This window comes from Coenobita brevimanus, chromosome 62 (assembly GCF_032717465.1).
Source record: "Coenobita brevimanus isolate Jiangsu-jjx chromosome 62, ASM3271746v2, whole genome shotgun sequence".
NCBI lineage: Eukaryota > Metazoa > Arthropoda > Malacostraca > Decapoda > Coenobitidae > Coenobita > Coenobita brevimanus.
The window spans coordinates 37,962,406-37,981,651 of record NC_137015.1 but is presented as its reverse complement, the minus strand read 5'-3'; positions in this window follow the sequence as shown (position 1 = coordinate 37,981,651).

The window sequence follows — 19,246 nt, the reverse complement described above, 5'->3', positions numbered from 1 at the left end:
TAACGATGGTGGTGGTAATGGTGTAGTGGTGGTAATGATGGTAATGATAGTTGTGATGGTGGTAGCGATGCTGTTAACGATGGTGGTGGTGATGGTGGTAATGGTGGTAGTGATGTTGGTAATGATGGTAGTGATGGTGGTGGTAGTGATATCATTACTCTCCTTCTGTTCCCTTGGGTTCCATCTCATTAGTTCCCTCTCCCTCCCTCCTTCCATTTCCCTCATTCATTTCTCCTCCATTCCCTTCATCCTTCCTTCCATTCCTCTCATTTTCCGGTCCATTCCTTCTCTGCTTCCATCCATCTTTTCCTTCCTTTTATCCCTCCTTTCATCCTTTCCTTGCCTCCCTGCCCCCTTCCTTCCTTCTTTCCTTCCTTCTTTCCTTCCTTCCCTCCTTCCTTTCCTTCCTTCTTTCCTTCCTTCATTCATTCATTCATTCATTCATTTTCCCTCCTTCTTTTCTTCCTTTGTTTAATTCCCATCCTCAGTTATACCCTCTTTTTATATTTTCTCTCTTCCTCCCATACCTTTTCCGTTTTTCATTCCTTTTTCTCGCTTCCCTTCTTTTCCTTCCCCCTTATCTTTCCTTCCTTCCATCCTTCTTTTCCTCCTTCCTTCTTTCCTTCCTTCCTTCTTTTCCTCCTTCCTTCTTTCCTTCCTTCTTTCCCTGCCTCCGTTAATCATTAATTTCCTTTCGTTACTCTTACCATTCATTACTTTTTTCTACTCTAGTAATTCTCTCTCTCTCTCTCTCTCTCTCTCTCTCTCTCAACTTCATTCCCTTTTCTCTCCATATGTACTTCTCGCCACATTCTTAGTCTCTCTTCCTTCTCTTCCTTCCTTCTTTTCCTTCCTTCCTACTCTTCAATTAACATCAAATTCTAAAGTTTCCCCTCCCTTCAGGCCCTTCCTTTCCTCCTTTCCCTCCCCCCCTTTTTTTTTTTTTATTTATTTCTTTTCTTTCCTTTCCCTTTCCATCCCATCCCAATCTTTCTCCTTTCCTTTCCTTTTGCTTTCCCCTTCCCATCCCTTCCCTTCCCTTCCCTTCCCTTCCCATCCCATCCCTTCCCTTCCCTTCCCTTCCCATCCCTTCCCTTCCCCTCCCTTCACTGGACTGCTATCCTCCCCCATCCTTTTTTTTTTTTTCTTCCTCTCTCCCCTCCCCTCTCTTCTGTCCTTTCCCCGCTCTTCCCTCCCACTTATTTCCTCCCTCCCTTTCCCTCCCGTCTCCTCTCCCCTCCTTTCCCCTCGTCCCATCTGTTATTCTTTCCTCTTCTCTCCTATCCTCTCCTCTTCATTCCTCTCCTCTCCTCTCCTCTCTTCCTCCCAATTAACCTTTTTCCCCTCCTCCTTCCCTCCATCATCTCCTGTTTCATTTCCTTCTTTCTTTCTTTCGTTCTTGTCGTATTATCTTCTCGCCTTCCCTCTCTTCCCCTCTCTCTCTTTTTCTCTTTCTCTGATTTCACGTTTCTCCCTGTCTCCCCTCACTTTATTTCTCTCTCTCTCTCTCTCTCTCTCTCTCTCTCTCTCTCTCTCTCTCTCTCTCTCTCTCTCTCTCTCTCTCTTATGTGTAATTCTTCCATTTTATTGTATTCCTCTGTTCCGTCTGTCCTCACCTCCGTCCTTACATTTCTCTCTTCTTCCATCCTTCCTCTTCCTTCTTTCCTTCCTTCCTTCTTTCCTTCCTACTTTCGTACTGTCTGTCCTCCTTCTTTGTTCCCTCTTTCATATTCTTTCTTCCTCACATCCTCCATCCAGACCTCTTCCTTCCTTCCATCCATCCATCCATCATCCATCTTTCCATCCTTCCTTCCTTCCTTCCTTCCATCCATCCATCCATCCTTCCTTCCTTCATTCATTCATTCATTCATCCTTCCCGCCCTCTCTCCCTTCCTTCTTTCCTCCCTTCCTTCCTTCCTTCCTTCACTCCTTCCCTCGCTAGCACCACCTCTTCAGCCATCCATAAAACCCTCACAAAGTAAATTCCGAGGGAAATGACAATAAAGATGGGAATTCTCTCTCTCTCTCTCTCTCTCTCTCTCTCTCTCTCTCTCTCTCTCTCTCTCTCTCTCTCTCTCTCTCTCTCTCATGAACTGATAGATATGGATTCTGATGTATATATATTAAAGCAGAAAAATACCGCCAAAAGAATGGTCAGCCAGATAGATAAAATGATAGATAGATAGATAGATAGACAGATGGTTTAATAATAGAAAGACAGAGAGGCAGTACAAAAATAGCATTGATAGATGAGATTGAAAATAGACGTACATATTTAAAAAAAATAGATTAAGATTTTAGATAGGTATATTGGCCGTGGATGACATCGTTTTTGATAAGTAGATTGAGCTGTAAAAAATATATATACTACCCACGTATTCCCTTCGTGCCGTGCTGTAAGCAGACTCGTAGCTCCTGTGACTGGAAGGATGTGGCTGCTCCGGAACTTCCTAGAGAGAGAGAGAGAGAGAGAATTTTATAATGGGTTAAATGGATAGATGGGTAGATAGATAGTCTGGTAGATAGAAATAGATGATTATAGAAATGGAGAGACATTGTTACTTTAGGTATGGCTGATAGATACGAAAAGTAGATAGATAGATAGATACAGACAGCGCAACGAAGGAAAAAATATATATAGCCTGCATGTAGAGAAACTTAGATATAGATATATAGAACCACAGACATAGATAAAGATAGATAGATATAGATAGAACCAGAGAAAATTACATACTGATACCAAGATCGAGAGATGGAACACTGGATAGATAAACAGATAGATAAAATCATAGAGGGGACTAATAGGTATTTAGATAGCACGAGAATATTAATAGATAGATAGATAAGTAGAATGAGATAGGTATACAAACAGACGGATAGATAAATAGATAGATGCAGATGGATAAGCAGCACGAAAGTGAGAACAGATAGACAGACAGACGGATAGATAGCTGGACAAATAAGTAGATTGAGATAGATAGAAAGATAGATGCAGGGATAGATTAGTGCCCCCAGCAACTAGCTTTATTGAGAACAGATAGAGATATGAATGGAAAGTTAGACATACGGATAGATAGACAGAGACATAAGTAGAATGAGATAGATAGAAAGATAGATGCAGGGATAGATTGGTGCCCCCAGAAACTAGATTCATATCGTCTTTCACCCAAATCAAGACTTTTAGAAAACGGAGGAGGGGAGGGTGAGGAAGCTGGCTTCTGATTGGCTGCTGGCCCTCCCCTCTGGCCAGTGGGAGAGAGAGAGAAAGAGGGGGGGGGTGAGACTGGCAGAAGGAAAGAGGTGAAATGACCGGGTAGAGAGGGAGACTGGATGATGGGAGGTGGAAAGAAATGGTGGGTGAGATATATATATTGAGAGAGAGAGAGAGAGAGAGAGAGAGAGAGAGAGTGGATGATGGATGTGAAATCATGAGAGAGAGAGAGCATGCAAATTTTCAAGCACAGAGTGAATTAGTCAGTCTTTGTCTAATATATTCTTGCTGCCTTCAGACGGTTTAACTTATCTTCGGAGAAATCGATCGTAGTAGAGAAAGAACTGACACCCTCTTCAAAACTCCTTCACTGTGAAATTTAATGTCTCCCCAGAGCTACGTCAGACAGTATATAGCAATCCCTCCCCTCCCACATATATAGCAGTCCCTCCCTCCCACATATATAGCAATCCCTCCCCTCCCACACATATAGCAGTCCCTCCCTCCTGCACATATAGCAATCCCTCCCTCCCACACATATAGCAATCCCTCCCCTCCCACAAATATAGCAATCCCTCCCCTCCCACGTATATAGCAGTCCCTCCTCTCCCACACATATAGCAGTCCCTCCCTCCCACACATATAGCAGTCCCTCCCTCCCACACATATAGCAATCCCTCCCTCCCACACATATAGCAATCCCTCCCTCCCACACATATAGCAGTCTCTCCCTCCCACACATATAGCAGTCTCTCCCTCCCACACATATAGCAATCCCTCACTCCTACACATATAGCAATCCCTCCCTCCCACACATATAGCAATCCCTCACTCCCACACATATAGCAGTCCCTCCCTCCTACACATATAGCAGTCCCTCCCTCCTACACATATAGCAATCCCTCCCTCCCACACATATAGCAGTCCCTTCCCTCCCACACATATAGCAATCCCTCCCTCCCACACATATAGCAGTCCCTCCCCTCCCACATATATAGCAATCCCTCCCTCCCACACATATAGCAGTCCCTCCCTCCCACACATATAGCAGTCTCTCCCTCCCACACATATAGCAATCCCTCACTCCTACACATATAGCAATCCCTCCCTCCCACACATATAGCAATCCCTCACTCCCACACATATAGCAGTCCCTCTCTCCTACACATATAGCAATCCCTCCCTCCCACACATATAGCAGTCCCTCCCCTCCCACACATATAGCAATCCCTCCCTCCCACACATATAGCAATCCCTCACTCCTACACATATAGCAATCCCTCCCTCCTACACATATAGCAATCCCTCCCACATATAGCACTCCCTCCCCCTTTATCCCTGACATATTTTTCTCTCCTAACGCGGGGATTCAGAGGGTTTCATTTGTCAGGCGTCACCCTCATTGCATAGAGAAAAATTTAGTCAGGAATCCGAACATTTATTTCCTCTGCAAATAAAAACCATCTGTGTTGCCTTTTCGTTTTTACTTGTTATGGTCGTAGAGGCATCTAAATTTTGATTCGGTGGACTGCAGGCTGATATTGGCCCCATGCTGTTCACCATCTTCCTTTCCGAGGGTAGGGTGGGAGTTGAGAGGCAGCTGCACAACCGTTCCCCAGTTATGTGAGTGCCACCACGTGAAGGCGCCCCTCTCCTGCACTTCATTTTAACAGGAACTCGAAATACAAGGAGAATAAAACATAGATTGAAATAAATTAAGTCTTTCTTAATAAAATCGGATACTTTACTGATATATATAGTTCCTTTATTGATATATGTTAGTAAAGTGAAGGAAGGTATGTACGTATCTCAGTAACACCTGTTCTCATTAATACCCCTTTATTTTACCTGCCTCTAATCACTTTAATTTACCTGTGGGACAACTTGTGGGTCTTGGAGAGATTATTATATTGAACACAGTCTTTATTGTCGTGTCTTCTTGTATTTTATTCCAGTAAAGACGATTTTATTGAGCTGAGAGTGAGTTATAGGAACCTGAGAGTGTTGAGAGGAATGGTGAGTGAGGAAGTGTTGGCTGTTTGTATTGACCGAGAGGTAGCTTTATGGATTTGTTACGATAGATAGATGGATAGATAGATAGATAGGTAGGTAGGTAGGTAGGTAGATAGATAGATAGGTAGGTAGGTGGATAGACTGATGAATGGATAGTGACAAGTAAGTGATGGATAGATAGACAGATAGACGGATAGATAGATTGATTACCAGAACCATTAATCAGTTGTGGGATAGTATGGCAAGATTGATAGATAGACTGCGTTGGCTGATAGATAATTAGTAAAGAGAGAATATGTAGATTACGATAGAGAGATAGATAAAAGACTGATGAATAGATTGTCCAGTATTTTGTGAAGTAGTTACAGGATTGCAAGTAGTCAAAATATGCAAGTAGATAGATAGATAGACAGATAGGTAAACAAAAAAGAAACAAAGAAGCACGTAAATAAATAAATAGATAAATAGATAGATAGAAAGGTAGATAGATAAGTGGTCAGGTTATTGTACACACACGGGCGAGCGCGATAGAAATTTAAATAGATAGAAAAATAGACAGCCTACATGTTAGCTAGATAAATAGATTGAAATTAGGTAGACAGACATCTGAATGAAAGGAGAAGCGGGTGAGTAGATAGACATACTGATGGATAGATAGACAGAAATCAAGACAGACAGACAGACATCAAGATAGATAGATAGAGATAGACAGACAGACAGATAGATAGAATGATAGACCGACAGACATCAAGACATAGATAGATAGATATAGACATAGACCGACAGACATCAACACACAAATAAATATATAGATAGATAAATAGATAGATAGATAGATAGGGGAGGCAGGCGTTAGTGGCTATTTTTTGCACTTCATTAGGATGGACAGGGGCGGGAAGGGTCGCAGGCAGGCTGGAGGGTTGGAAGGATGGAGGGTTGCATGGATGGTTGGATCGATGGAGGGTTGGGTGGATAGATAAATGGTTGGAAGAGTGGATGGTTGGAGGGTTAGATGGATGGTTAAGTGGATGGATGGATGGTTGGGTGGATAGATAAATGGTTTGGAAGGATGGATGGTTGGAGGGTTACATAGATGGTTGGATAGGTGGATGGAGGGATGGTTGGGTGGATAGGATAAAGGAGATTGTGTTATATAGATGAAACTGAGTGGCAAAGCATGTAGAGTGGATGGAAGGATGGATGGTTGGCTGGGTGGAAGGTTAGTTCGGTTGCTGGATAGAAGCAGAGAGAGAAAGACGAATGGTGGGATGGATGGATGGATGGTTGGATGGATAGTTAGATGGAGAGGGAGAAAGACAAATGGTGAGATGGATGGATAGTTGGATGAATAGTTGGATGGAGAGGGAGAAAGACGAGTGGTGGGATGGATGGATGGTTAGATGGATGAACAATAAAATAAAATTGCTTCATACGACATGGATGGTTGGATGGTTGAAAGGAGAAGAGAGATAGATATAGATACAACTGATAGTGCAGATTGATAGATAAATAGAAGAGGTGGATGGATGGATGGTTGGATAGCGGCAGGAGAATGATAGTTAGATGGATGTAAGGTGGATGGTTGGTTGGTTGGATGGAGATAAAGGAACGGAAAAAGAATGGTAGAATGGATGGTTGTAGATTTAATGGTGAGAGAGAGAGAGAGAGAGAGAGATGAATGAAGGATATGTAAAGACCAGAATAATTGGCCTTATGTTGACTCTTCATTTTTTGGAGAATGTAGGAAGGAGGGAAGGAAGGAAGGAGGGAGGGAGGAAGAAAAGAAGTTTGGAAGTAAAGAAGGGAGGGTTAGAAGGAAGGAGACAATAAAGGAAGGAAGGAAAGAGGGAGAAATGCAGGAGTGACGGACGTGAGAGAGAGAGAGAGAGAGGAGCAAAATGAAAGGAGGAGAGAGGACGGAAAGGTTGTGAGAATGAAGGCGTGTAGGAGGAAGGTAACGAAGAAAGAAAGGAAGGAAGGAAGAAAGATTTGAGTGTCATTGCTAACACACACACACACACACACACACACATGAATAATGACAAGAATTCTCTCTCTTTCTCTCTCTCTCTCTCTCTCTCCTTTTAATATTGTTTACTTTCCTTTCTTTGTTTCCCCTCCCTTCCCCCCTCCCCTCCCCTCCCTGTGTCATTTATAACTGGAGAGCCGTGATAAATTACTCCCCACCCCTCCCCCTCCCCACTCCCTTCCCCCTCCCCCTCTCATCCCTTTTCCCCCTCCCCTTCCCCACTCATATTCTCCATTCCCTCCTCCTCTCGTATTCCTAATCCCCTCTCCATCTCATTCCTCGTCCCCGTCTCCCTCCCCCTCTCCCCACTCTCATCCCTCATTCCCTCTCACTCCCCTCTCTTATTCCTACCCATTCTCCTCCCCCCTCTTCTCCTTCATTCTTTCTCCTCCCTCCCTCCCCCCTCTCACTTCTCTCCATCCCATCCCTTTTTACTCTTTCCCCGCCCCTTCATCCCTCCTTTTTCCCCCTTCTCCCTACCCTTCCCTCTCCCTAATCCCTCTTTCCCCCCCTCCTTTCTTTTTCTCCCCCTCTACCTTCCTCACTCCACCCCTTTTCTTCTCATTTCCTTCCTTCCCCCCCCCCCGTCTCTCTCTCTCTCTCTCTCTCTCTCTCCTTGTTTTCACTTCACACTTCCTCTCTCCCCTCTCCTCCCTTTTCTTTCCCCTGTCTGCAAATTGAGACATGAGAGAGAGAGAGAGAGAGAGAGTGGGTGGGGGATCTGAAGACAGAGTTGGATCATTTGACTACATATATTGCTTAGAGTGACAAATAGACAGACAAGTATCGATAGATAGATTTGCTGGTAGATTGGCTGTTTAGTAAGGAGACAAATAACGATATGTAAATATCCTTCTAGGTAGGGTACATGTTTGTATATATATATATATATATATATATGTGTGTGTGTGTGTGTGTGTGTGTGTGTGTGTGTGTGTGTGTGTTTAGGGACTTGGTATGTAGGTACAGTATATGGGCAAGACTATACAGTGTAATCCCTGAGGCCCATCAGTCATGCCACTCTTTGGTGTCACATACCTTCACATATCATATAGATCTGTCGATGGACACACGTACATGCGTAGCGAAGCGTTTAGAGGGATAGATTGAAAGAAAAAAAATGTCCGGCTGAAGATACATGTTAAAAGAGTATGGAATGAACACAACGTGTAACGAGAAAAGAGTCGGGAATAAATAATAGGCTTGTTAATTGATTGTTTGGGGAGAAGGGAAAACAGTCTCTCTCTCTCTCTCTCTCTCTCTCTCTCTCTCTCTCTCTCTGCTTTATTTATAGTTCAGAGAGAGAGAGAAATGTGAAGCAGGATGACCTATAAATGAGGAAAAGTATTATGTGAGGCAAGATGAGGTGTAAGACAGAGGTGAGGCAGTGGAAGGCAGGGTGAGGCAAGTAAGGTAGGGTGAAGTGCTGGGAAAATATGTGACAAGAGGTAAGTAAGTGTGAGTTGTGTGGAGGGGGAGGTGTGAGATAGATAGAGGGGTGAAGCAAGGTTAGGCAGAGGGAGGAAGTGGGAGGGGTGAGGTAGGTGAGAGGCAGGGTGAGACAGAGGGAAGTTTGAGGCAGGTGAGAAGTGAGGCAGGGGTGAGGTAGGGAGGGAGGGTCACAGCGACACACACACTCCAACAATTATTCAGGCTTCATGCCCCCCACCTCTCAGGGGAGGCAGGCAGGCAGGCAGACAGGCAGGATGGTAAATAGACAGGCTTCAGGTGCAGGGGATGGCAGGCAGAGAAGGTGGAAGGCAGGTGGCAGGCAGGGAGGGTGATAGAAAAGTAGGCAAACAGAGATAGGCAGTAGGACAGGAAGAATGTCTGAGAGAGAGAGAGAGGAAGACAGGCAGAAGATAGGTAGGTAGGAAGGCATGCACGCAGAGAGGCAGAGAGGGTGGCAGGCTAGTGGGTAGAGAGGCAGATAGGCAGGTAGGAGGGTTGGTAGGCAGGATGATAAATAGGCAGGCTTTATGCAGAGAGAGAGAGAGAGAGATTGTTTGAAGGAGATAGTAGGTAGGTAAGTAGGTATGCAATGCGATAGGTAAACCAGTCGATAAGTAGGTTGGTGAGTTGGTAGGTATTTTGGTAAGTCAGTCGGTTGGTAGGTAGGATCATGGGTTGGTAAGTAGATGGGTTAATAGATGGGTATGTACCGTATGTAGATTAGTAAGTAGGAGAATAAGAAGGATTATGCTAGATGGATCTCAATTGGTAAGTAGGTAGGTAAGTAAGTTGATATATTTACATGAAGTTAGGTTGAACTGTAGGTAGGTAGGTAGATAGGTAAACAGACAGGTAAATTGATGGATAATTAGGTAGGTTGGTAAGTAGACACAGACAGATAGATAGGTAGGGAGGTAAGTAGAGACAGACAGATTGATAGATATAGATAAATAGATAGATAGGTGGACAGATAGATTGACAGGTACGGTAGGTCGTTAAGTGAATATAAAATTGCATATTTCACTATTATCTAGTATGAAAGATAAAACTAGGAAGAATAGACAGACAGATAGATAGATAGGTAGATAGATAATTAGATAAATAAAGACATCGATTTAATTATCAGGGAAGTAGATAATTAGGAGGTAGGTAGTTAGGTTAGTAGGTAGTCCAGTAGGTTCATAAAATGAATCTCTGTAAGTAGGAAGGAAGCTACAGTCTTGTGCTGTAGGTAGGATGGTAGGTAGGGAAGGAGGAAGGGAAGGAGGGAGGAAGGAGTGGGAGGGGGAGAGTGGAGGGGAGGGAGGAATTGGAGAAACAGGGAGGGAGGAAAGAGTTGGAAGGGAGAGGGGGAGGGAGGAAGAGATTGGAAAGGGAGAGAGGGAGGGAGGAAAGAGTTGGAAGGGAGAGGGGGAGGGAGGAAGAGATTGGAAGGGAGAGAGGGAGGGAAATTTGGTGTGAGGAATTAAAGAGGGAGGAAATGGAGAGAGAGGGGGAGGGAAAGAGGAAACGGGATGTTAAAGGGGGAAGGGGGAATTAGAAAGGAGGGGAAGGACGGGAGGGAGGTAATGGAGAGGGAGGGAAAGTGCTTTGGAAAAATGGAGGATGGGTGAAGAGAACAGTGAAAGGGTGTGACAGGGAGAGAGAGAGAGAGAGAGAGAGAGAGACAGTACATGATAATTACAGGTAACAGGTGGCCTTTTGACCCTAGCAAGGGAAACTCATGGAAAAACAATTGCTTTAATATATCGAACCAACGTGTGTGAGGAAAGGAGAGGGAAGAGGAAGGGAGGGGGGAAGGGAGGGAAACAGGGGGAAGTAGAGAGAACCAGGGAGAGGGAGAGAGAAACATGGAGGGAGGGAGGGAGGAATTCGCCAGGTATGCCAGCCAGGTGTAATGGAATAATTAGTGTCAGGCTGTCATGTTACCTGCACTCCCTCCCCATCCCCTCCATTCTCCTCCCTTCCCCTCCCTCTGCCTCCTCCTCCTCCTCCCCTCCATTCTCCCCCTCCTCTCCCCCTCCTCCCCTCCATTCTCCACCCTCCCCTCCCCCTCCTCCCCTCCAATCTCCACCCTCCCCTCCCCTCCCCCTCCTCCCCTCCATTCTCCACCCTCCCCTCCCCCTCCTCCCCTCCATTCTCCACCCTCCCCTCCCCGTTCGTCCTCCCTTCCTCTCCCCCCTACTCACCTTCCTTTCCTCCCTCCCACTCTCTCTCCCTCCCTCTCCTCCCCTCCCGTCCATTCTCCACGCTTCCCCTCCCTCCTCCTCCCCTCCATTCTCCCCCTCTCCTTCCGGTTCTCCCTCACTCCCTCCCTTCGTCTCCCCCCTACTCCTCCTCCTTCCTTCCCATCTTCTCTCCCTCCCTCCCTCCACTCCCCTCTCCTCCCCTCCCCTCCCCTCGCTTTCCCCACCTCATTTTCCTTCCCTTCCCTACACTTTCCCTCCTCTCCTCTCTTCCCTTCGTCTCCCCACCCTTTCCCTTCCCTTCGTCTTCCCTCCCTTCCCTTGTCCTCCCTTTCCGCCGCTCATCCTTATTCCTCCCCCCTTTCCTCCCTCCGTGTCTCCTTTCCTTCCTGTCTTCCCTCCCTCCTTCCCTCCCCCCAAATAATTCCATTCATCCATCCCATCATCCATCACCGTTTGTCTGTTCTCTCTCTCTCTCTCTCTCTCTCTCTCTCTCTCTCTCTCCTCTAATCCTCCACCCTTTCTCCAATATCCTCCCTCCTCTCACCCTCTCTCCCTGCTCCTCAATCTTCCTCTCCCTCCTTCCTTCCTTCCTTCCTTCCCCCTTCCTTCCTTCCTTCCTTCCCCCTTCCTTCCTTCCTTCCCCCTTCCTTCCTTCCTTCCCCCTTCCTTCCCTCCTTCCCTCCCTCCCTTCCATCTATCTCCATCTGTCTGCCTGTCTGTCTATCTGTCCATATATGGTTCAGTCAGTTCTTTCTGTTGTATGCATCATCTCTCTCTCTCTCTCTCTCTCTCTCTCTCTCTCTCTCTCTCTCTCTCTCTCTCTCTCTCTCTCTCTCTCTTTCTCTCTCTCTCTCTCTCTTTCTCTCTCTCTCTCTCTCTCTCTCTCTCTCTCTCTCATTCGCCTTCCCTTCCTTTCCTATAGAGGGTTTAATCAGCATATACAGAGTAGCACTAGAATATGATGCTAGTCACGAAGAAGTGTTGGGGAAAGTACAAGAAGTCGTTGTATAGTCATTTTCCGCCATTAAGCTACGAGAAATGAGTCGCAAAAGGAAAAAAAAAAAAATCTGGGCTAATTTGAGATGGAAAGACTATAGATTTCCCCCTAGAATAAAATCGTAGCTAGTATCAAGAATAAGTTAATTAATGAAAGTTGATGAGAGCCTTTTTTTTTTTCTTTTAATTTTTGGGTTAAATTAGATGATCTTTGGCTTTTCTTTTTTTTATTTATTGTTTTATTTGGTTTTGCTTTTATTTTGGTCATTCTTTGGTTTATTTTTTGCTCTTCTTCTTTGGCTTTATTTTTTTCTTTATTTGTAATTGTTCTATTTAGAGTGAGAGTGTGAAGTGAGAGAATGTGTGTTAGTGGGTGATTAATGCTCGTGTGTGTGTGTGTGTGTGTGTGTGTGTGTGTGTGAGAGAGAGAGAGAGAGAGAGAGAGAAATTGGATCGAAACTAGGTGGGTCGACACAGATATTAGAGAGAGAGAGAGAGAGAAATTGGATCGAAACTAGGTGGGTCGACACAGATATTAGAGAGAGAGAGAGAGAGAGAGAGAGAGAGAGAGAAATTGGATCGAAACTAGGTGGGTCGACACAGATATTAGAGAGAGAGAGAGAGAGAGAAATTGGATCGAAACTAGGTGGGTCGACACAGATATTAGAGAGAGAGAGAGAGAGAGAAATTGGATCGAAACTAGGTGGGTCGACACAGATATTAGAGAGAGAGAGAGAGAGAGAGAGAAATTGGATCGAAACTAGGTGGGTCGACACAGATATTAGAGAGAGAGAGAGAGAGAGAGAGAGAGAGAAATTGGATCGAAACTAGGTGGGTCGACACAGATATTAGAGAGAGAGAGAGAGAGAGAGAGAAATTGGATCGAAACTAGGTGGGTCGACACAGATATTAGAGAGAGAGAGAGAGAAATTGGATCGAAACTAGGTGGGTCGACACAGATACGAGAGAGAGAGAGAGATATGGGTCTAACCAGCACTTGGCTCACACAATACCCTTCTCTTGCCAACCCTGCCACGTTGTCTATCTATCTATCAGTCTATCAGCTTGTTTATCTATCTGTGTGTCCGTTTGTCTATTTGTCTATCTCTTATGTCTCTCCATCGACAGCCGTGGTAAGGATTTTATCTATTGAGTCTGTTTGGGTTTCAGTTAATCTATCGGCTTTGTCTATCGTGGTTTCTATCTATCCGGGGGTCTGTGTATAGCTGTGTCTAGGAGAGAGAGAGAGAGAGAGAGAGAGAGAGAGGGAGATAAGTGTAAGCTAACCTTTTGCCTTTGTAAGCGGTGACATCATGAGAGAGAGAGAGAGAGGAAAAAACAAATCGACTTTGAATAATGATAGAACTACTTTATAAAGGAACATTACGAGTAGGTATCTCTCTCTCTCTCACACACACACACACACACACACACACACACACACACACACAGTCTCGTGGCCTATTACGTCAACACTGGGGAGCGCCAAATCCTCATCCTGGGAAAAATAATACACAGCCACGGCCATTGTTTGCAGTCTTTGCCAGGAAGGGTTTTTTTCCTGCAGGGTGATTTAGGGTTTTATGGTGTTGATGTTATACTGTTTTAGGCTTTATGATGATGATTATTATTATTTTGGTTATTATCATCATTATTATTATTGCTGCTATCATTCTTCTTCTTCTTCTTTTTATTGTTGTTGTTGTTGTTATTATTATTATTATTATTATTATTATTATTATTATCATCATTGATGCTATTATTGTTCTTGTTTTTTATTATTATTATTATTTTTATTGCTATTCTTCTTCATCATCATCATCATATTATTATTATTATCATCATCATCATTATTATTGTCTGTTGTTCCTGTTATTGTCGTTGTCGGAAAGTAAGAAAAGTCACCCGAAAGGACGGAAGTAGCAATTGTGGACGTAAAAAAAAAAGAAAGAAAGACGGAAGTAGCACCGGAAAAGACGGAAGTAGCGCCCGAAAAGACGGAAGTAGTAATTGTGGACGCTGTTGATTAATATAGTGCTTTACCTGGGCATAGAGGCAGGAAATATAGTGTAAAATCTAATCAATAGGTCTCCGTATTATTTCCTAGCCCGGCCATTGTAGGTGAAGCTGACGTAGAGAAATTAACTAGAAGGGGTTATATCTACATGTATCAGCGTCTATCTATTTATCTATCTGTCTGTTTATCTATCTATCTGTCTGTCTGGCTATCTATCTATCTAATGAGAGGGAGAGAATGGCTGATAGATGCAGGCACTTAGGCAGGTAGATTGATTGATAGATAGGTAGGTTGGTTAACAGGTGAATGCAATCAGATGGACAGGTAGATAGATAATCAGGTAAGAATATAGATAAACTTGCTCTACACGATAGATAGATAGATACATAGATAGACAGTTAGTTCGATAGATAGAAATATATCTTGTTCAGGTAAATAGATAGACAGTTACGTACGCAGATACATAGATAGGTTAAGATATTAAGTTCAAGTAAATTCAGATAGATAAATAGGTAGATGCATTGATAGACAGCCAGATAGATAGACATAGATAGCGTGAACGTGTGATAGATAGATAGGTAAAGATATATTAGGTTCAAGTAAATTCAGATAGATAAATAGGTAGGTACATAGATAGACAGCCAGATAGATAGATAGTGTGGAGGTGTGCAATTTCTTCCTTCTTCCTTGGAGCTTAGCTTTCCACGTTAGGTGAATCCCTAATAAGAAGCAGGCTCTCCTTGGGCTTCCCACTCCGCAGCTCCTTCGAGGCTTCCGCGCTTGATTGCCTAGTGACGCTTTTATGCACCTTGGGATGGGGTGATATTGCTGTCTGTTTTATCTTCTGTCTTTTCTCTGCTGTTCTCCTCCTCTCTCCTCTCCTCTCTCTTCTCTCTCTCTCTCTCTGTCACCTGGTATAAACACAGAGGTTTATAATAGACTCCCCTTGTTTTCCCTCTTCCTTCGTTTTCTTTCTTTCCTTCTTTCTTTTCTTTCCCGTCACTTCCTCCTTCCTTTCTTTCCTCCTCCCTCCCTTTTCTTCCATCCTTTCTTCTTCCTTTCCTTCTGTCTGTCGCTCTAACCATTTCTTTTTTCTTTCTTTTTTACCACCTTTCTTTCATTTCTCCCATTTTCCTTCATTGCTTTCTGTCTTTCTTTCATCAGTCTGTCTTTACCCAGTTCATTTCTCTCTTTATTTCAGTTAATTTTCTTCCTTTCCTTCCATTTTCTTATCCTTCCATCCTGTCTTCCTGCTTTCTTGTCTTCCTTCCATCCATCCTGTCAGTATTCCTTCCTTTCGTTCTTTCCTCCATCCGGCTTTCCCTGTCTCCTTCCTTACTTCTTTATCGGTTTTGTCACTTTTCTCATCTTTTCCTTCCTTCCTTCCTTTCTCTTCTTCCGTCCTCCTTCCTCTCCTTCCTTCCCTCCATCCTTCGTTCGTTCGTTCCTTCCTTCCTTTAGTTTTCGTGTTTCTCTCTCTCTCTCTCTCTCTCTCTCTCTCTCTCTCACTTTTTCTCCCCCTCTCCTCATCCTTTCTCACCTCTGCCCTCTCATTTCCCTCCTCCTCTCACCGCTCTTCCCTCTTCATTCCCTCCTTCTCTCTCCCCGCACCCTCCTCCTCTCTCCCCGCACCCTCCTCCTCTCTCCCCTCTTCCCTCCTCTTCTCTTCCTCCTCCCCTCTACCCTCTTCCCTCCTCCTCCTTTCTCCCCTCTTCCCTACCCACTCCCTCCTCCTCTTCTCTCCTCCCCTCTCCCTCCTCCTCTTCTCCCCTCCCCTCCCCTAACCCCCTGAGCCTGGGGTGTGTCTCAGGGCTGAATAAAATCGTCTGGCCGTGGTAGGGGTGAAATCGTAAAGCGTCCCCTTGGCCCTCAGGGGTTAATCTATTCTCTCTCCCCTCCTCTGTCCTTCTCTCCCCTCTCCTCTCCCCTCGTTCTTTCTCTCCCCTCTCCTCTCCCCTCGTTCTTTCTCTCCCCTCTCCTCTCCCCTCGTTCTTTCTCTCCCCTCTCCTCTCCCCTTGTTCTTTATCTCCCCTCTCCCCTCGTTCTTTATCTCCCCTCTCCTCTCCCCTCTTTCCTCCTCTCCCCTGTTCTTTTCGCCCCCTTTTCCTCTCTCCCCTCCTCTTCTGTCTTTCCTTTTCTCTTCCTTTTCCTTTCTCTATATCTTTCCTCCTTCCTTCTCTCCTCCTCTTTTCTCTTCTTTCTTTTCCTTTCTTCCCCCATCTTCCTCACCCCTCTTTCTTCCATCCATCTCATCCCCTTCTCTATTCCTCACCCCTCTTTCTTCCATCCATCTCATCCCCTTCTCTATTCCTCACCCCTCTTTCCTTATCTCCTCTTCTCCCCTTCCTTCTCTTCCATTCTTCTACTCCCTCCCCCCCCTCCCTTCCTCAGTTTTGTTCACTCCTTTCCATTCCTTCTCCACTCTCCCCTCCTCCTCCTTCCTCCCTTCTTTCCCTCTCCCTCCTCTCTGTTTCTTCTCCCTCGTTTCCTCCATTCTCTCCCCTGGCCTTTTCCTTCCTCTTCCTTGTTTTTCTTGGCCTTTCCTCCCCCTCCCACTCTCCTCCCTACCCAGTCAGTTCCCTACTCCCCTCCCCTTTCCTCCTACCCCTCCCTTCCCCTCCTCTCTCCCTCTCATCTATCTCCCCTCCTTCCCTGCCTTCTCTTCCTCCATCTCTCCCTCTCTCCCCTCCCTCTGCAACCCTTTCTCCTCTCTCTCCCTCCCTCCTTCCCTCCTTTTTCTCCCTCTCTCTCCTCCCTCTCCAACCTTTTCTCCTCTCCCTCCCTTTCTCCTCTCCCTCCCTCTCTCCTCTCCCTCCCTCTCTCCTCTCCCTCCCTCTCTCCCCTCCTTCTCTCCCCTCCTTCTCCAACCCTTTCTCCTCCCCCTTCCTCCCTCCCTCCCTCCCCAACACGCAAGAGACAGCAGAGTCAGGCAATCTCACCCCCTTGATTATTGGAGGGAGGGAGGGGAGAGAAGGGAGGAGAGGGAGAAAGGGAGAGGGAGGGAGTGGAAGGAGGAAAAGCGAGGAGGGAGGGAGGGAGAGAAAGGGAAGAGGGAAGGAGGAAGTTAAGGTAGCCAGTTAAGACAGGTTGGTTGATTGTTTGGTTTGTATGTCTGGTTGTATGGTTGCTAGGTAGGTAGGTTGATTGATAGGAAGGGAAGGAAGGAGGCGGTAGGTAAGATGGTTGGTGGCTTCATTGATCGACAGGTAGGTAGGTAGGTCGGTTGTTAGATTGATAGATAGGTAGGTAGATTGGTTGATAGATTGATAGGTAGGTAGATTGGTTGTTAGATTGATAGGTAGGTAGGTAGATTGGTTGATAGATTGATAGGTAGGTAGATTGGTTGTTAGATTGATAGATAGGTAGGTAGATTGGTTGTTGGATTGATAGAAAGGTAGATTGGTTGTTAGATTGATAGGTAGGTAGATTGGTTGTTAGATTGATAGATAGGTAGGTAGATTGGTTGTTGGATTGATAGAAAGGTAGATTGGTTGTTAGATTGATAGAAAGGTAGGTAGGTTGGTTGTTAAATTGGTAGGTAGGTAAGTAGGTTGGTTGATTGATTAGTAGGTAGGTAGGTTGGTTGGTAGATTGATAGGTAGGTGGGTAAGAAAGAGGAAGAAAGAAGGGGAAAGAGTGAGAGGTTAATGGAAGGTGTGGAGGAAGAAAGGCAGGTATGTAGCTCAGGTAGGAAGGAAGGTAAGTAGATACGTGAGTGGAAAGCTGAGGGAGAGGTAGGTGGGTACAGTAGGTAGGTAAGTAGGGACATAAAGGAAGGGAAGGAGGGATGTGGGTAGGTAGTTGAGGGAGAGGGAGATAAGTAGGTAGGTTAGTAGGAATATAAGTGGAGAGATGGAGGAATTTAATTGCTAGGTAGGTAGGTAGGTAGGTAGATAGATAGATAGGAAGGTAGATAGCTGCTTGAGGGAAGAGGTGTGGAAGAGGAAGGTTGGTACGTAGGTAGGTAAATAGGTAGGTTCGTGTGTGTGTGTATGTGTGTGTGTGTGTGTGTGAGAGAGAGAGAGAGAGAGAGAGAGAGAGACGGAGGAAGGATGGCAGGCTTTATATTATAGGTTTACCACCTTCCATGTCACACGCGATCGCCACCTTTCTCTCCCTCCTTCCCTCCTTCCATCCCTCCCTCCCTCCCTCCATCCCTCCCTCCCTCCCTCCTTCCATCCCTCCCTCCTTCCATCCCTCCATCCCCCTTTCTCTCCCTCCCTTTTCTCCCTCCTTCCCTCATTCCTTCTTTCTCTTCCTCCTTCTCTTTTTCTTTCTTATTTTTCTCCCTCCCTTTTCTCTCCCTCCTATCTTTCCCTCTGTTCCTCCTCCATTTTTCCTTCCCTCCTTCCTTCTCTTCCTTCTTCCCTGTCTTCATTCTTTCTTGACCATATTCAGCTCTTCCTTCTCTCCTTCCCTCACTTCCTTCCCTCCTTCCCTCACTTCCTTCCCTCCTTCCCTCACTTCCTTCCCTCCTTCCCTCACTTCCTTCCCTCCTTCCCTCACTTCCTTCCCTCCTTCTTTCTTTCCTTACTTCACTAACATAGGTCTGTCTCCCTCCACCTTGCTTCTCTTCCTCTTCTTTCTTTTCTCTTTATCTCTCCCTTTCCTCCCAGTTCTCTCTCCCTTCTTCTTTCTTCCTTCCCCCTCCCTCTGTCTTTCCCATACTTTGCCTTTCTCATTTTCCTTCACCTCATTTCTTCATTTCCCATTCTTCTTTTTCTCCCTTCCTCCCTGCCTTCCTCCTTCCCTCCTCTCCCTAAGTGTTATAACCACCCTGTTTTATCTCTTCCCTCCCTCCCTCCCTCTCTCCCTCCCTCCCTCCCTCCCTCCCTCTCTCCCTCCCTTCCTCCCATCCAAAATGTTATAACCTCCCTATTATCTCTTCCCTCCCATCTTCCCTCCTACCCATCTTTTCCTCCCTCCCCATCCCCTTCCCTCCTCCTCCTCCTTCTCTGTGTCTGTCTGTCTGTCTGTCTGTCTCTCTCTCTCTCTCTCTCTCTCTCTCTCTCTCTCTCTCTCTCTCTCTCTCTCTCCACTGCGTCACGTCCATTCCCAGTACGGTTGACGGCTGACCTCCTCTCTCTTCCTTCACTTTTTTTCATTTCTTTTCACTCACTTCCTCATCTCTAGTTTTTTTTATTGCTCCGATTTTGGTTTGTCCTTTTTTTTTTAGTTTCGTATATATTTTTCGTGTAATATAGTTTTCGTCATTGTTTTCTTTATCGCTTTCCCTCTCTACATGGTCTCTCTCTCTCTCTCTCTCTCTCTCTCTCTCTCTCTCTCTCTCTCTCTCTCTCTCTCTCTCTCCTACCACCACTACTGCCACATCAGAAACC